This window comes from Neofelis nebulosa, chromosome 10 (genome assembly GCF_028018385.1).
Source record: "Neofelis nebulosa isolate mNeoNeb1 chromosome 10, mNeoNeb1.pri, whole genome shotgun sequence".
NCBI classification, from domain to species: Eukaryota; Metazoa; Chordata; class Mammalia; order Carnivora; family Felidae; genus Neofelis; species Neofelis nebulosa.
The window spans coordinates 4,439,260-4,454,464 of record NC_080791.1 but is presented as its reverse complement, the minus strand read 5'-3'; the positions used below and the strand labels follow the sequence as shown (position 1 = coordinate 4,454,464).

At 42.6% G+C, this 15,205-nt stretch overlaps 1 long non-coding RNA gene across 4 annotated transcripts in view; it reads right to left on the bottom strand.

Moving 5' to 3' along the window:
- LOC131486744 (uncharacterized) overlaps positions 1–8,678 on the bottom strand; it is a 35,931-nt gene extending 27,253 nt beyond the window's left edge. For all 4 annotated transcript variants that reach the window (XR_009249425.1, XR_009249427.1, XR_009249429.1 and 1 more), the window contains exons 1-3: positions 8,563–8,678; positions 8,266–8,452; positions 7,981–8,050 (exon numbers count right to left, since the gene is read on the bottom strand). This is a non-coding gene — a long non-coding RNA (uncharacterized LOC131486744). The remainder of the gene's footprint in view (positions 1–7,980; positions 8,051–8,265; positions 8,453–8,562) is intronic.
- Positions 8,679–15,205: the final 6,527 nt, after the last annotated feature.

The following is a 15,205-nucleotide window of genomic DNA, read 5'->3' as shown; positions in this document are numbered from 1 at the left end:
CTACCAGGTTTTCTGTAGTTTTCAATCACTTCACTATGTTGGAAAAATAGCCATTACATTTTTTTAAATATTTTTTAATTTTTTTTGGGTTAATTTTTTTTTAATATATGGAATTTATTGTCAAATTGGTTTCCATACAATACCCAGTGCTCATCCCAAAAGATGCCCTCTTCAATACCCATCACCTACCCTTCCCTCCCTCCCACCCCCCATCAACCCTCAGTTTGTTCTCAGTTTTTAAGAGTCTCTTATGCATTGGCTCTCTCCCACTCTAACCTCTTTTTTTTCCCTTCCCCTTCCCCATGGGTTTCTGTTAAGTTTCTCAGGATCCACATAAGAGTGAAAACATATGGTATCTGTCTTTCTCTGTATGGCTTATTTCACTTAGCATCACACTCTCCAGTTCCATCCATGTTGCTACAAAAGGCCATATTTCATTTTTTCTCATTGCCACGTAGTACTCCATTATGTATATAAACCACAATTTCTTCATCCATTCATCAGTTGATGGACACTTAGGCTCTTTCCACAATTTGGCTATTGTTGAGAGTGCTGCTATAAACATTGGGGTACAACTGCCCCTATGCATCAGTACTCCTGTATCCCTTGGGTAAATTCCTAGCAGTGCTACTGCTGGGTCATAGGGTAGGTCTATTTTTAATTTTTTGAGCAACCTCCACACTGTTTTCCAGAGTGGCTGCACCAGTTTGCATTCCCACCAACAGTGCAAGAGGGTTCCCGTTTCTCCACATCCTTGCCAGCATCTATAGTCTCCTGATTTGTTAATTTTGGCCACTCTGACTGGCGTGAGGTGGTATCTGAGTGTGGTTTTGATTTGTATCTCCCTGATGAGGAGCAACGTTGAGCATCTTTTCATGTGCCTGTTGGCGATCTGGATGTCTTCTTTAGAGAAGTGTCTATTCATGTTTTCTGCCCATTTCTTCATTGGATTATTTGTTTTTCGGGTGTGGAGTTTGGTGAACTCTTTATTGATTTTGGATACTAGCCTTTTGTCCGATATGTCATTTGCAAATATTTTTTCCCATTCCATCACTTGCCTTTTAGTTTTGTTGATTGTTTCCTTTGCTGTGCAGAAGCTTTTTATCTTCATGAGGTCCCAATAGTTCATTTTTGCTTTTAATTCCCTTGCCTTTGGGGATGTGTCAAGTAAGAAATTGCTGCGGCTGACGTCAGAGAGGTCTTTTCCTGCTTTCTCCTCTAGGGTTTGGATGGTTTCCTGTCTCACATTCAGGTCCTTTATCCATTTTGAGTTTATTTTTGTGAATGGTGTAAGAAAGTGGTCTAGGTTCATTCTTCTGCATGTTGCTGTCCAGTTCTCCCAGCACCATTTGTTAAAGAGACTCTCTTTTTTCCATTGGATATTCTTTCCTGCTTTGTCAAAGATTAGCTGGCCATACTTTTGTGGGTCTAGTTCTGGAGTCTCTATTCCATTCCATTGGTCTTTGTGTCTGTTTTTGGGCCAATACCATGCTGTCTTGATGATGACAGCTTTGTAGTAGAGGCTAAAGTCTGGGATTGTGATGCTTCCTGCTTTGGTCTTCTTCTTCAAAATTACTTTGGCTATTCGGGGCTTTTTGCGGTTCCATATGAATTTTAGGATTGCCCGTTCTAGCTTCAAGAAGAATGCTGGTGCAATTTTGATTGGGATTGCATCGAATGTGTAGATAGCTTTGGATTAACCATTAAATTTTTAAAAAGCATGTATGATGTGGGGCCCAGTTTGTGCCCTTACCTTGGTCTCTGGTTCTAGCATGACTCGGAAAGTGGATCCCAGCTCATTCTTCTAGAAGGTCCCGAGATGAGCATTTCATGCATTCATGTCCTAACGGAACGCAGCTCCCATTTTTCTGAATTTCCGTCAGGATTTCTTCCCGGAAACAAGCCTGAATCGGGAACAAACCATCCACGGCATCTATGATGTGATGTCGTGAGACCCCTGAATCCACGGGTCCTTTAGTAAAATACCTCTTGTTCACATACTGTCCAGGAAGGGGAGGAATGAAACACGGGAACAGCCCAGAAAGTGCAAGGGCCTGTGCTGCTGACCGACCAGCGCGCCCAGGGAAGCCACCCAGCGCCCCCTCCTTAGCACTCAGTGTGACAAGGCAGTTTCTCTCTGGTGACTCAGGAGATGCCAAGTTGCTGCAAAACTCCCAAGGCCTCCCCTGGGATGGGCGGCAGAACCTGCTGGAAACGCAGCCCTGGTCTCTGTCCTGAGGCAGCAGCAGAGGCCCTGAGTCCTCTGGGAGCAACAGAAGCCCTTCCTGTTCTGAGGTGCCCTGGGTCAGAAAAGCCAATGGGGTACCCTCTACAGGCCTTCACTGTGCACCCAGAGGAACCAGCCCCTCCTGCTTTGTGGTGCTCTAGCTCTCTCTGCTGGCCACCATGGGAATTCCTGCAATGTGGAAGGCCCAGGTCACTCAGCTGACAGACCCAAGGTACTCTGGGCAAGTAAGCCTGTTCTCCACATTGGGAAGGGTCTTACTGACAGGGCCTGGGACACAAAGAAATCTTTTCCTTCTCCTTTCTTGTGAATGAAGAATCAAACCGAATTTATTAATGTAATGACATCATTTGTAATGCTTTAAGCAATGTTCATAGAAACATAGACCACCAATTTACACATACTGAACAAGAGGTAAATGTGTCTACCACCAAAATACTTAGGTTAGATAAAGAGTTGACACCTTTGAGAGAGAGATACTGGCTTCCAGCTATGGAATGAATGAGTCCTAGGGATACAAGGGACAGCCAATGGAATAGAGTCAATCCTGTAGTAATACTGTTGCATGCTTTCACATGATAGCTACACTTGTAGTTAAGTACAACATAATTTATAGACATATGGAATGACTACAATGTATGCCTAAAACTAACACAACAAATGTGTGAACAATATTCAATTAAAAATCGACATCCTTTACACTATCTTTAGTTTCTACTTCTTTGCCAATAAACTATCATTCCTGGGGCACTTGGGGGGCTTAGTTGGTTAAGCATCCGACTTTGACTCAGGTCATGATCTTGCAGTCCATGAGTTTGAGCCCTATGTCAGGCTCAGAGCCTGGAGCCTGCCTCAGATTCTGTGTCTCCCTCTCTATACGTCCTCCCCTGCTCAGGATCTCTCAAAAAAGGAAAAAAAATAAACATTAAAAATGAAAGAAAAAAATCATTCATAATTTAGAATCTGTGAAATTCCATTTATACCAGATTCTCTAACATCACCATCTTGATGTTGACAGCTTATCTGAAAAGTCACTAATAATATCTTTGACGGACACATAGGTGACAAGGTCAGAAGGCAACTTACAGGGAGCTACACATCTGTTATGAATTTACTGTAAGTATCCTTGGCTAATATTTTCAATGAAATGTGCCTTAGGGATATAGATGAATGAAGCAATGTCTATCAGTCATATAGGTCAATTTCCTATAGGACCACTGTGTCTTCAATTATGAATTGCCATCTCTTCAGAATTAAAAGAAAGCTGGGAGATGAAAATGTCTTTGACTTTGATGTAAGAGAAGACAACGGTGTTTTAAAGGGTTCACCTACCATCTGGCATCCTCAGTTTGGCAGTGCACTGGAGGATAGCAACCCACTATCTTGAAACACACCGCTAGTTTCAGAGGGAGAATATGGACCTTATTGTCAAATACTTTTTATCAATATCAGCAATCCACCTCTGCCAGGTCCAGACTGCAGGACCTGGGGGCAGCACAATGCCTGATGCCTGGGTTCAGAACATGAGGAAGGCCAGCAGGTTTGCGGGGGATGCAGCAGGGCCTGGGGCAGTGAGGGAGATGGCCCAGGGTCACCTCCCCACAGAGAAGGCTCTGGAGTTTACCTGCCAAAGAGCAGCACACTCTCCCTCAAGACATCCCCTCTCCATGACAGGACATGAGGCTGAGCCCCACAATTCCAGGAGAAATGAGGGATACCAGTCTTTTCAAATGCAATGCCCTCTGCAGAGCTTGGCCCCAGGGTCTTGGGAGTCACAGAACTCTGATGCCCATGATACCGGCCTTTTCTGCCCCAGCACTGAGCCACTTCATACACCCCCTCTCCCCTGGCCCATGTCACCCCGTCCACATACCTGGACCAGGTCCCTACTTTCCTCCATGTACTTCTTTGTTTCTCTCTAACCCCATCTCTCTCTGTTTCTTCCTTTCACTCTCTAGGACTTGCCCAATCCCCCATCACTCATCCAGTGTCTCTCTCCCGGTCTCTTTCTCTCCCCAGGCTTCAGGCTATTTGCTCTGTGCATGCAGCCCTGTCCAGGAGCACAGGGCACTCCTGTCTCTCCCTCTCTTCTGTCATATTTGGTCCCAAGCCCTGATCACAATAGAGGAGAATCCCCCTGTACAGCAGCTGCTCGTGTTGACATTTGCTATAGCAATGCTAGCAGCATGTGGACAGCCAGGCATTTACCCTTGGTGGCCCAGCCATGACCCAAAAGCTGCTGGAGGGCTGGCTGCTTCCCTAAGCTGGAAGGGAAAAGGGGCTCACAGGGTTCAGGGTCCCTGGGGGCAAAGTGGATTGGATTGGCCGATGTAGAAGGAGCCATATGCTTACAACCCAACTCTCCTGGGTGGTGTCGAAGAAACCTATCTCAGACCATGGACCTCTGCCCTCCCCATGCCTCAATAAGGCAACAGGGGAGGTTTATGGGACCTCATGTGACTCACCACAAAAATTGCTGCCATTTGCCCTCTTGGAGGCCACCTGGATTGGTGCTATTGGGGGCAGCTGGTGAGGTACATAAGGGCACAAGTGCTGGATTAATGCAGGGCCTCCTTACTGGTCTCCTGAATCCATTCCCCACCTTCAGAATAGACCCTTTCCTAGAGACAGATACCTGACCTGCTCATCAGCACAAACCCCATAAACTAGCAGGCATGCCATATGCTCATGAGTACCTACCTACAGAATTAACAACCACCACCAGAGCTCCCTAAAGGATGTGTACAACTCCTCAGATGGAACTACAGGTCCCTTCCAGGCAATACAACCCCAAAGAATAGTCTGTCTTCTTCCACCAATACTATACATTCTACCTGTTGGTTTACTGTGTTACAGGAACCCGAAAGTATACACCTGATGAGGAATGAGTCTCGATTTTCCTGGAAGCAGATGCTGACACAAAGACACGACTGTGACAAGTGTATTAGAGGACACTAGGAAGGACAAAGTGGAGGGGATGGGGTGGGCAGGGAAAGCATTCAGACCAAGGGGCAGATTGGACACCATCTCTAAATATATAATAACCACAGCTGGTTTGTAATGGTTCAGTGTCCTCTTCAAATTTCAAACTGATTGCCCTCTATGTCAAAGTGATTTTTAGTAATTGCAAACGGATCTTCTGTTCTCCTTTATGCATTTTTTCTTCTACAATATATCCGTGGCTTTGGATGAGCACATATTTGTGTGGCTGCATTTGTGTGTCTACCTGTAATGGAGGAGGATTATCTTCAGATCTTAGGTGTAGATCTCTGAATTTACACATTCTCATACTTATATTTTCCTTCTTTGTAAAGTAGGACCCCAATTTTAATAGAAAAAACACAGGGGTCTTTGTTGTATCTTTTGAAACAGGAATTGCCAGTCTCCCAGCCTCAGGCATTATAGCCTTAGTTTCATGAAATTGAATGAGTATCTGTTGATGACCTTCTGTGTGCAGATACATTCATTTTCCCCCTAAGAAGGGTGAATGCCCACTCATCCCATACATTTTACAAATTCCTTATGTGCTTAACCACCTCTTCATCGCACTGACCTCAGAGACCAACATTGTCCCTGATTCTCAGGTTACAAAGCTGAGGCTCTGAGATGGCCCCACTGAGAGCTAGCATTAGGGCTGAGACAGTGGGATCACAGGCAGTGCCTCTGGAAATGGTCAGGGAAGTTTCAGAGATGCAAACCTTCAGGCAGGGTGGTGACAGCAGGTGCAGGGGTACGGTGACAAGAGCCCAGCAGGGGCATTTCCTGGTCAACCCTGAATTCCCCGCTAGGAGTCTGACTCAGGCTGAAGGCCAAGGAAGCCGCACAGCTGATCTACAACCTTTTGTCCCATCTAGTCTCACAGAGGCACACAAACTTAGGCAGACACGCATCCCATAAGAACCAAGTTAAACTACCAATCTCCAGGGCATTCTTTCACACAGATCCAGAACCTTCAGAAAACCAAGGGAAACAACAGTCTTTATTTCGATAATGAGCTAGGTGCACTCTGGCCACCATGACATTTCAGAGATGATACCTGCATGAACTGTCCTTGACCCTATGCAGCAGCTCTGTGTGGACCTCACGCTGAGCTCACTCTCCCTGCCCAGGTTGTGGGCCCAGAAATGACCTCCAACTCCATCTCACTGAGTCCAACACCCTCCCCTCTGGACCATCTCAGCTCGCCCTTCTCATGCACAGTCTCCAATACATTCCCATGAGATTCACATCTCTGGCTCTTGTACTTAAGGCCTCGTTACTGGAGCTGCCACTATTGTAGATCAGAAGCTCCATGTCTTTTAATGCATGTGACTCTCTCCCCGTTAAGACACTTGAAGCCCCTGATGGTAGGGGTGTGCCTCATCTCTCACAGAGCCATTAACATGGACTCTGTACAAGGCACATCTGCAGAACTGATATGCCTGCTTTTCTATGAAAAGACTCATTCCTTCTCCACAAGAGACACCTGCAGCCCAGTTCCCCAGTTCAGTAAGGGAAAGACACAGCCCAACATATGTATGTCCTGAGAAACCTGAGGAATCTTAACAGTGTCCTCAGCCAGCAGCACCCTTGCATTGCCAAGCCTGTGAGGCCATCTCTGTGTCTTCTCAAAGACTCAACAAGACAGAAGCTGAACGTGCTGAACACGTCCACTCATACTGTTCATATCATCTTATAAATAGTTGAGGTGGAGGTGGTGGGTCATGTGTCCGAGGACACCAAGGAGCTGGAGGAGGCTCATAGAGCCCATGAACAGTGATAAAAGTGGTCTTTGGGGAAGGGCCTGCAGGGTGGACCTGGTAAAGGAGGAGGTCCTCTTGCATCCATAGGGATCTACAGAACAGAAGGGACAGGTATGCTGGTATGACAGACAGAAGCAGAACGCCCGCAGGAGCTGAGACCCAATGAAGCAGATGTCAGCACCTGGCTGCTTGTTCATTCACAGGTTCTAGAACAGGGCATCAGTGCCAGAAAACTCTACCCTCCCACGAGATCCCACCTATAGCCTGAAGGTACCAGATGCTACAAGGAGAAACTACTGTCGCCACATGTCACTTCCTGTGTTTACAAATGCAGTAGGCCAAGGCATCCTATTCTAGAAGACTGATGGCAGTAATGCCAGTCTAATAAAGGAGCATATTCCAGAGAGGCAGGCATCTGTGTCCAGTACCCCTCTGGTGTCCTCTTCCACCACATATGCAGACTTTTCATTTGCACATTGAGAACGGACAGAACATGCAGGAAAGAAAAGCCCAGCACCACACAGAGATTAAGACCACCCAGGGTCAGAGCTCAGCCTGCCAGCCCATGCCTGTACTCGCTCTGCTTCCCTCCCTGACAAAGGCATCTTCTCTGCAAGGCCACAGAGACTTCTGAGGAGACGGGGATTCCTGGAGTCCTGCAGGGGGCCTGGAAATGTGTTTTTGGAGAGAAACACATTACCTGTACATATTCATTGGTCTCAGGTATGTTTACCTTAATCCACAGGTAATTCAGCTTTTAAGTACAATATGAGTTGCAGAGCTATTCTGTCTCATTGTAAAAGAGAGGTAGAAATTCTACATAAAAGAATGAACAGAAACATGTCTGGATTTCAGGTGTCAAACTCCCAAAAGGTATCGTGAGACAAAGTACCAGTTATAACTGCTCCAGGGACACAAGAGAACCTGCTCATATAAACACAACTGAAGGACTCTGTGAGATACTGGCCCTGCAGGTAATCACTGATTCTCTACCTTCACGACTGCAGTTCCATGTACATTTTCGAGTACACGTGCCGCTTCTCATAATTCAGAGTAGTTCCACCTAGGGGACAACTGAGAAATTCTCTATCGCATATTTACCAACACAGAAGGATCAGTAATGAATTCTGAAATTTATCTAAGAACATTCAGCACTGCACAAAGCACACAATATAAAGCTGGAAAGAGTTTTCATCTTTTCCAGTCACGAGGCTTATCACAGACATTCTGAACAAGTTCATCGCCTACAATGAAATAGGAAAAAATAAAAATAATAACACCATGTAAAGAAGGTGCGGAAGGAGTCAGCCGCTCCAGAAGACTTGAGGGTACAGTGAAGTGTCATCCTCCTCAAGTTATTTCCACAAACACAAAGTGAGAGCCACGTGGTCCTCAGCCTCGACACACTTGTGGCTTCCAGAGGTGCCAGCTACCATGATGATCTTAAACTGGAGAAGCCTGGAGGCTTGTGAGGATGTAAATAAAACAGTAAAGACACCAGAGGACATAGAATATCAGACAAGGCCAGATAAGTTTCCAGAAACCATTACAACTGAAACGGGCAACAGAATTTACCTTGTCTTTCTCTGCATCCTTGGTAGAGACAGAACTGATGTTCCCCATGGGAGCTGTACCACGTCCTGGGTCTCATAAAGGCTGGAGGTGGATGGAGGTGATTCTGACTTGCATAGACTTTGTGGAAGAAAAACAAACCTTCTGCCACATGTTTCATTATATTCAACTCTTTCCCACTCTTGGGTCCCTTACTGGGGGCAGAGGATTTTCAGGTGCCTCAGGTGACCCTTGAGGACAAGAGGGAGATCTGATCCTGTCCCTTGAGGAAGGTTCACAGGGCCCTGGTTCAGGTGTTTTTATAACTAATCAAGCAGCTGTGAACAGCTCAGGTCTCAACTAGCTAGAAATAAAGTTAGGGGTGTGTCTCATCCCTCAGAGAGCCCAGCACATGGTCTCTGTACAAGCTACATTCTAGGGAGTGCTCTGTTTGTCGGCCTGTATAAGGCCTCTTTCCTTCTCTATGAGAGACATATGTTGCCCAGCTCACTATGTGGAAATGACTGTCCATTTCATGCATGTCCTGAGAAACAAAAAACATTACAACGTCCTCAGACTGGCCTGAAAGCCATGTGGTACCATCACTGCATCTTCTCCAAAGACTCAACAAGAAGAAAGACAAAACGTGTTTTCTAAGTTAACTCCTACTGTTCAGATCATCTTCCCAGATGGTGGAGGTGGAGGGTGAGGTCCCAGAGGTCACCAGCTTGGAGAAGGTGGGGGTGGCCCAAAGCCCATGGATGGTGATAAAGGGCAGCCCACAGGGTACAACATGGAGGGCACTTCTGGGAAACGAAGAAATGCTCTGGCAGCCACGTTGACCTACAGGACAGAAATTAAACTTTTGAGATGTGTTAGGGTAAAAGGTGAAAAATCCAACACCACACCAACACTAACATAGCTGAACCCCAGTGAAGCAGGAACAGTGCCTGTCTCCTTCCCCTCCACCTGGTTTCAACAGGGCAGCATCTGTGCCACAAAACTCCATCCTTCCCACCAGCTCCCACCTAGAGCTTCTAGGAGCTTGAGGAAACACCACAGTGCATTATTGACAGCATGCATGGTACTAGCTGTGCCTGCAAATGTAGGGAAGGAAGTGGCTAGTCTTAAAGGATCAGAGGGATAATTCCAGACTACTAAAGAAAGTCTGTTCCACACACACAGGCTTCTATTTCCAGGACTACTCTCTACCCAGCCCTTCACCACCTCAACAGCTCCATCTTGGCATAATAAGAGCTGAAATGATGAGGAAGAATTAGGTTTCCCTATAATTCATTTACATCTTTAATTCATTTCAAGTTCATTCTTGTGAGTGGTGTAACAACATAAGGTTCTAAGTCTTATTATACATATAAATATCCAATTTTCCCAGCACCAGTTATTCAAGAGACTACTTTACTCCACTGTATATTCTTGACTCCCTTGTCAAATACTAGTTGACTGTGCATGCATGGGTTTGGGCTCTCAATTTCTGTTCCATTGTCTTGTGTGTGTCCGTATACCAGTGACATAACTGATTTCTTTAGTGTTAGAATGCAGCTTGAAATCAAGAAGTGTGATGCCTCCTGTTTTGTTCTTTCTTGCTTTGGCAACTTGGGGTGTTTGTGTGGTTCCAAATACATTTGAGTATATGTTTTTCTAACTGTATAAAAATTGCATTGGAGTCTTGATAAAGATTGCACTGAATCTCTAGATGGCTTTGGGTAGTATGGACATTTTATCTATATTAATTCCTTCAAAAGATGGACACGGGATGGCTTTTCACTGACGTGTATTCTTCCGTTTCTTTCATCCAAGTTGAATTTCTTCCATTTCTCCACACAGGTTTAATAGTTTTGTGTAGAGAGATCTTTCACTTCCTTGACCAAACTTATCCCTATATGTTTTATTGTTTTTGATGCTTTGGTAAGTGGGATTGTTTTATTTACTTCTTTTTAGATAATCTGGTTAGTGTACAGGACTGCTACAGGATTTGGTATGGTGACTTTCTATTTTGCAACTTTACTGCATTTCTTGATTAGATATTAATAGGCTTTTTGATATTATACTTTTTATTTCATTCTTTTATCTTATTAAAAAAATCATTTTATTTGGGAATAGCTGACACACTATGTTACACTAGTTTCAAATGAACAACATAGTGATTGGACAAGTGTATACATTCTGCTACACTAACACAGGTGTAGCTGTTATCCGTCACCATGCATCGCTATTCCAGTACCATTAACTATGTTCCCCATTCTATATCTTCTATCTGTGATTTATTCATTCCATAACCAGAAGCCTGCATCACCCAATCCCCTTCACATATATAGGGCATCCTTGTCTTGTGCCTGATCTTAGAGGAAAAGCTTTCACAATTTCACTATTGAGTATGATGTTAGCTGTGGGCTTCAGAAACATGGGCTTCCTTATGTTGAGATATGTTCCTTCTACACTGAATTTTTAAAGAGTTTTTTGTTTGTTTGTTTGTTTGTTTGTTTGTTTGTTTTTAGCACAAATGGATACCACATTTTCTCAAGATTTTTTTCTGTGTCTAGTGACATGGTCATATGAGATTTCTTTTCAATTTTTAAAATTTATTTATTTTAGTTTAAATTTATTTGTGTATTTAGTATTTATTTTTTCAAGTTTTTACTTAAATTCCAGTTGGTTAACATATAGCGTAATATTAGTTTCGGTTATGGAATTTAGTCATCCATCACTAACATACAACACCCGGTATTCCTTGCTACTAGTGCCCTCCTTAGCCCATCACCCTTAACCCATCTCCCTGCCCACCTCCCTTCCAGTAACCCTCAGTTTGCTATTTATAGTTAAGAGTCTGGTTTCTGGTTGATTTTTCTTTCATTCAGTTATGTGAGGGGTCACATTTATTGATTTGCATTTCTGAGACATCCTTCCTTTACAGGGAAAAAACCCTTCATCACGGTCAATGATCCTTTTAATGTGCTGCTGAATTTGGTTTGCCTGTATATTATTGGAAAATTTTCATCTATATTCATCATGGGGATACCGGCCTATAGTTTTCTGTTCAGGTAGTATCCTTTACTGGCTTCCTAACAGGGTAATTCCAATCTCATGAAATGAGTTTGGTGGTGTTCATCCCTCTTTAATCGGTGAGAGGACTGCTGTTAGTTTCTTCTACAAACGTTTGGTCAAATTCACCAGTGAATCCACCTGCTCCTGGGCTTTTCTTCACTGGGAGATTTTCAATGACTGATTCAAATTACTTGCATTAGTTATCTTCTGGTATTGATACAGTTTTCCTTTAATTGGTCTGTGAAAACCTTCTATTTCTTCCTGATACAGTCTTGGTAGGTTGTGTGTTTCTAAGAATCTATCCATTTCTTCTAGGTAGGCGGTTTGCTGGCATCTAATTTGGCCATAGTCGCCTCTTTGTCTCCTTTATGTTTCTGTGATATCAGATGTAATGCCTTCTCTTTTATTTATAATTCTTTTGATTTGGGTCCTCTCTCTGTCTTAGCATAGTCTATGTACAGTCTTGTCAATTTTGTTTAACTTTTCAAAAAACCCACTGTTGGTCTTCTTCATATTTTCTATTCATTTCATGGTCTCAGTTTCATTTTTTTCCACTCTCATATGTATTACTTTCTCCCATCTGAGAACACTGGACTTAGATTGTTGTTTTTTTCTAGTTCTTTGAAGTTAAAGTTAGGTTGTTCATTTGAGTCCCAAATCTATCCTCCATGCATGTAAGTCCAGTGACTCATCAGAGAACCTTCAATAGGTCTTTCCTGTCCTATCTCTCATTCTCAGAACTCTGAGAAAAAGAACCAGAAAATTTGAAGACACAATAGATGAAAACTTCCCTAATGCGGGGAAGGAAACAGATCCAGAAGCAGGAGGCACAAAGAACTCCCAATATATTCAACAGAAGCAGATCCACACCAAGTCATGGAGTAATTAAAACACAAAATGTAGTGATAAAGAAAAATTTTAACAGCAGGAAATCACAAGATGACAGTTACCTACAAGGGAAACCCTGTAAGGTTATCACTGGATTTTTTCAGAAGAAACTTTGAAACCATAAGTGAGCAGCATGGTATGTTAAAGGTACTGAATGGAAAACATCTGCAGCCAAGGAGACTCTATCCAGCACACTATCATTCAGATGGAAGGAGACATCAAGAGTTTCCCAAATAAAAATGAAGTGAGTTCACAAACAACAAACCACCCCAGCAAGAAATGTTAAAGGGGACTCTTTGAGTGGAAAATAAACACCTAAAGTGACAGTATTAAAGTGCAAAACACAAAAGCAATGAAAATGAGTATTTCCATCAAACATCAGTCAAGGTATTTATGATATAAAATGTTTTGAAACATGATACTATATATCTACAACACTGGGAGGAGAGGAGTAAAAAACTGGTTCAAACTTAACTATCAACTTAATATAGACTTCTATATGCACAAGTGGTTAGGTTACAAACCTAACAATAAGCACAAATCAAACACCACTAATACATATGCAGAGAATAAAGACAAGCAATTTCAAATGTGCTACTAAAGAAACCCAGCAAACCATAAAAAAGGGAAAGGGAAGAAAGGATCAGAAAGATTCATAAACAACCAAAATCAAGTAATAAAATGACAACAAGTACATGTCTATTGATTTGAATGGAAACAGAATAAATGCTCAAATCAAAGGCAGTGGGTGACAGATAGGGGCCCCTGGATGGCTCAATCACTGGAGATTTCAACTACTGATTTCAGCTCAGGCTATGATCCCAGGATCATGGGATTGAGCCCCATGTTGGGCTGTGCACTGAGCATACAACTTGCTTAAGATTCATTTCTCATTCTCTCTCTCTTCCCCCACTCCCCTCACCCCACCCTCCCACACCTATGCTCTCTCTCTTAATAGTAAAAGGCACTGGTTGAAAGAATGAATAAAAATATAGGACCCATCTATCTTCTACCGACAAGAGACTAATTATAGAAATAAAGTATCAAAAGAAAACAGCAGTAGCAATACCTACATCAGACAAAATAGATTTAAAAATAAAACTGTAACAAGAGACAAAGAAGGATACTATAATAATAAAAGGTACAATCAACAAAAAGAACAATTGTAAACATATATGCGCTCAATGAGAGCATCCAAATACACAAAACAGTCAAAAACAAAAGTAAAGGAACTGATAGTAATATAATCATAATAGGGCATTTTAACATCCAATGACATCAATGGAGAGATCATTCAATCAGAAAATTAACAAGGAAGTAGTGACTTTTTGAATAATAGAATAGACCAGATGGACTTAACCGATGAACTTAGGACATTCCATTCTAAAATAGCACAATACACATTCTTTCCAGGCGCACATGCAACATTCCCCACACTAGATAAAATATTAGGTCATAAAACAAGCCAAAATAAATTCAGACAGATCGAACTCATACCATGTGTCTTTTCAGACCACAATGCTATGAAAGTAGAAGTCTACAACAAGAAAAAAAAATCTGGAAAAAGCACAAAAACATGGAAGTTAAATAACATGCTCCTAAACAATCAACGGGTCAAATAAGAAATCAAAGAAGAAATCCAAAAAACATGGAAACAAATGAAAATGAAAACATAACAATTCAAACTTTTGTAAAGCAGGAAAAGTGGTTCTAACAGGGAAGTTTATAGCAATACAGGTCTGTCTCAGGGGAAAACAAAAAAGACCCTGAAGTAAACTCCATCACCTTATAACAATAAAAGCTAGACAAAGGACAACAAATAAAACCCCCAAACAGAAGAATGAAGAAAATAATTAAAAGCAGAAGAGAAATAAATGATTAGAAATTAAAACTACAGAACAAGGTAAATGAAATTAGGAGCTGCTTCCATGAAAAGATTAATAAAATTGATAACCCCTAGCCAGACTAATCAGAAAACAGAAATGACGCATATAAATAACAATGACAGAGAAGAACAACCAACACCACAGAAATACAAACAACTGTAAGAGAATATTATGAAAAACTATATGCCAACAAGCTGGACAAACTGGAACATACGGATCAATTCCTAGCAACATGGAACCTACCAAAACTGAAGCAGGATGAAACCAAAAATTTGAACAGATTGTTTACTAGCAAGGAGAGAGACTCAGTAATCAAAAATCGCCTAACAGGGGCGCCTGGGTGGCGCAGTCGGTTAAGCGTCCGACTTCAGCCAGGTCACCATCTCGCGGTCCGTGAGTTCGAGCCCCGCATCAGGCTCTGGGCTGATGGCTCGGAGCCTGGAGCCTGTTTCCGATTCTGTGTCTCCCTCTCTCTGACCCTCCCCCGTTCATGCTCTGTCTCTCTCTGTCCCAAAAATAAATAAAAAACGTTGAAAAAAAAAAAATTTAAAAAAATAAATAAAAGACCCTTATTTAAAAAAAAAAAAAAAAAAAAATCGCCTAACAGACAAACGTCCAGGACCGGAGGACTTCACAAGCACATTCTTCAACATCTGAAGAAAAGTTGATGCCTATACTTGTCAAACTATTCCAGAAAACAGAACAGGAAGGAAAATACCCAAATTAATTCCATGAGGCCAGCATTACCCTGATACCAAAACCAGATAAAGATACCACAAAAAAACAAAACTACAGGTCCATATCGTTCATGCACACAGATGCAAACGTCC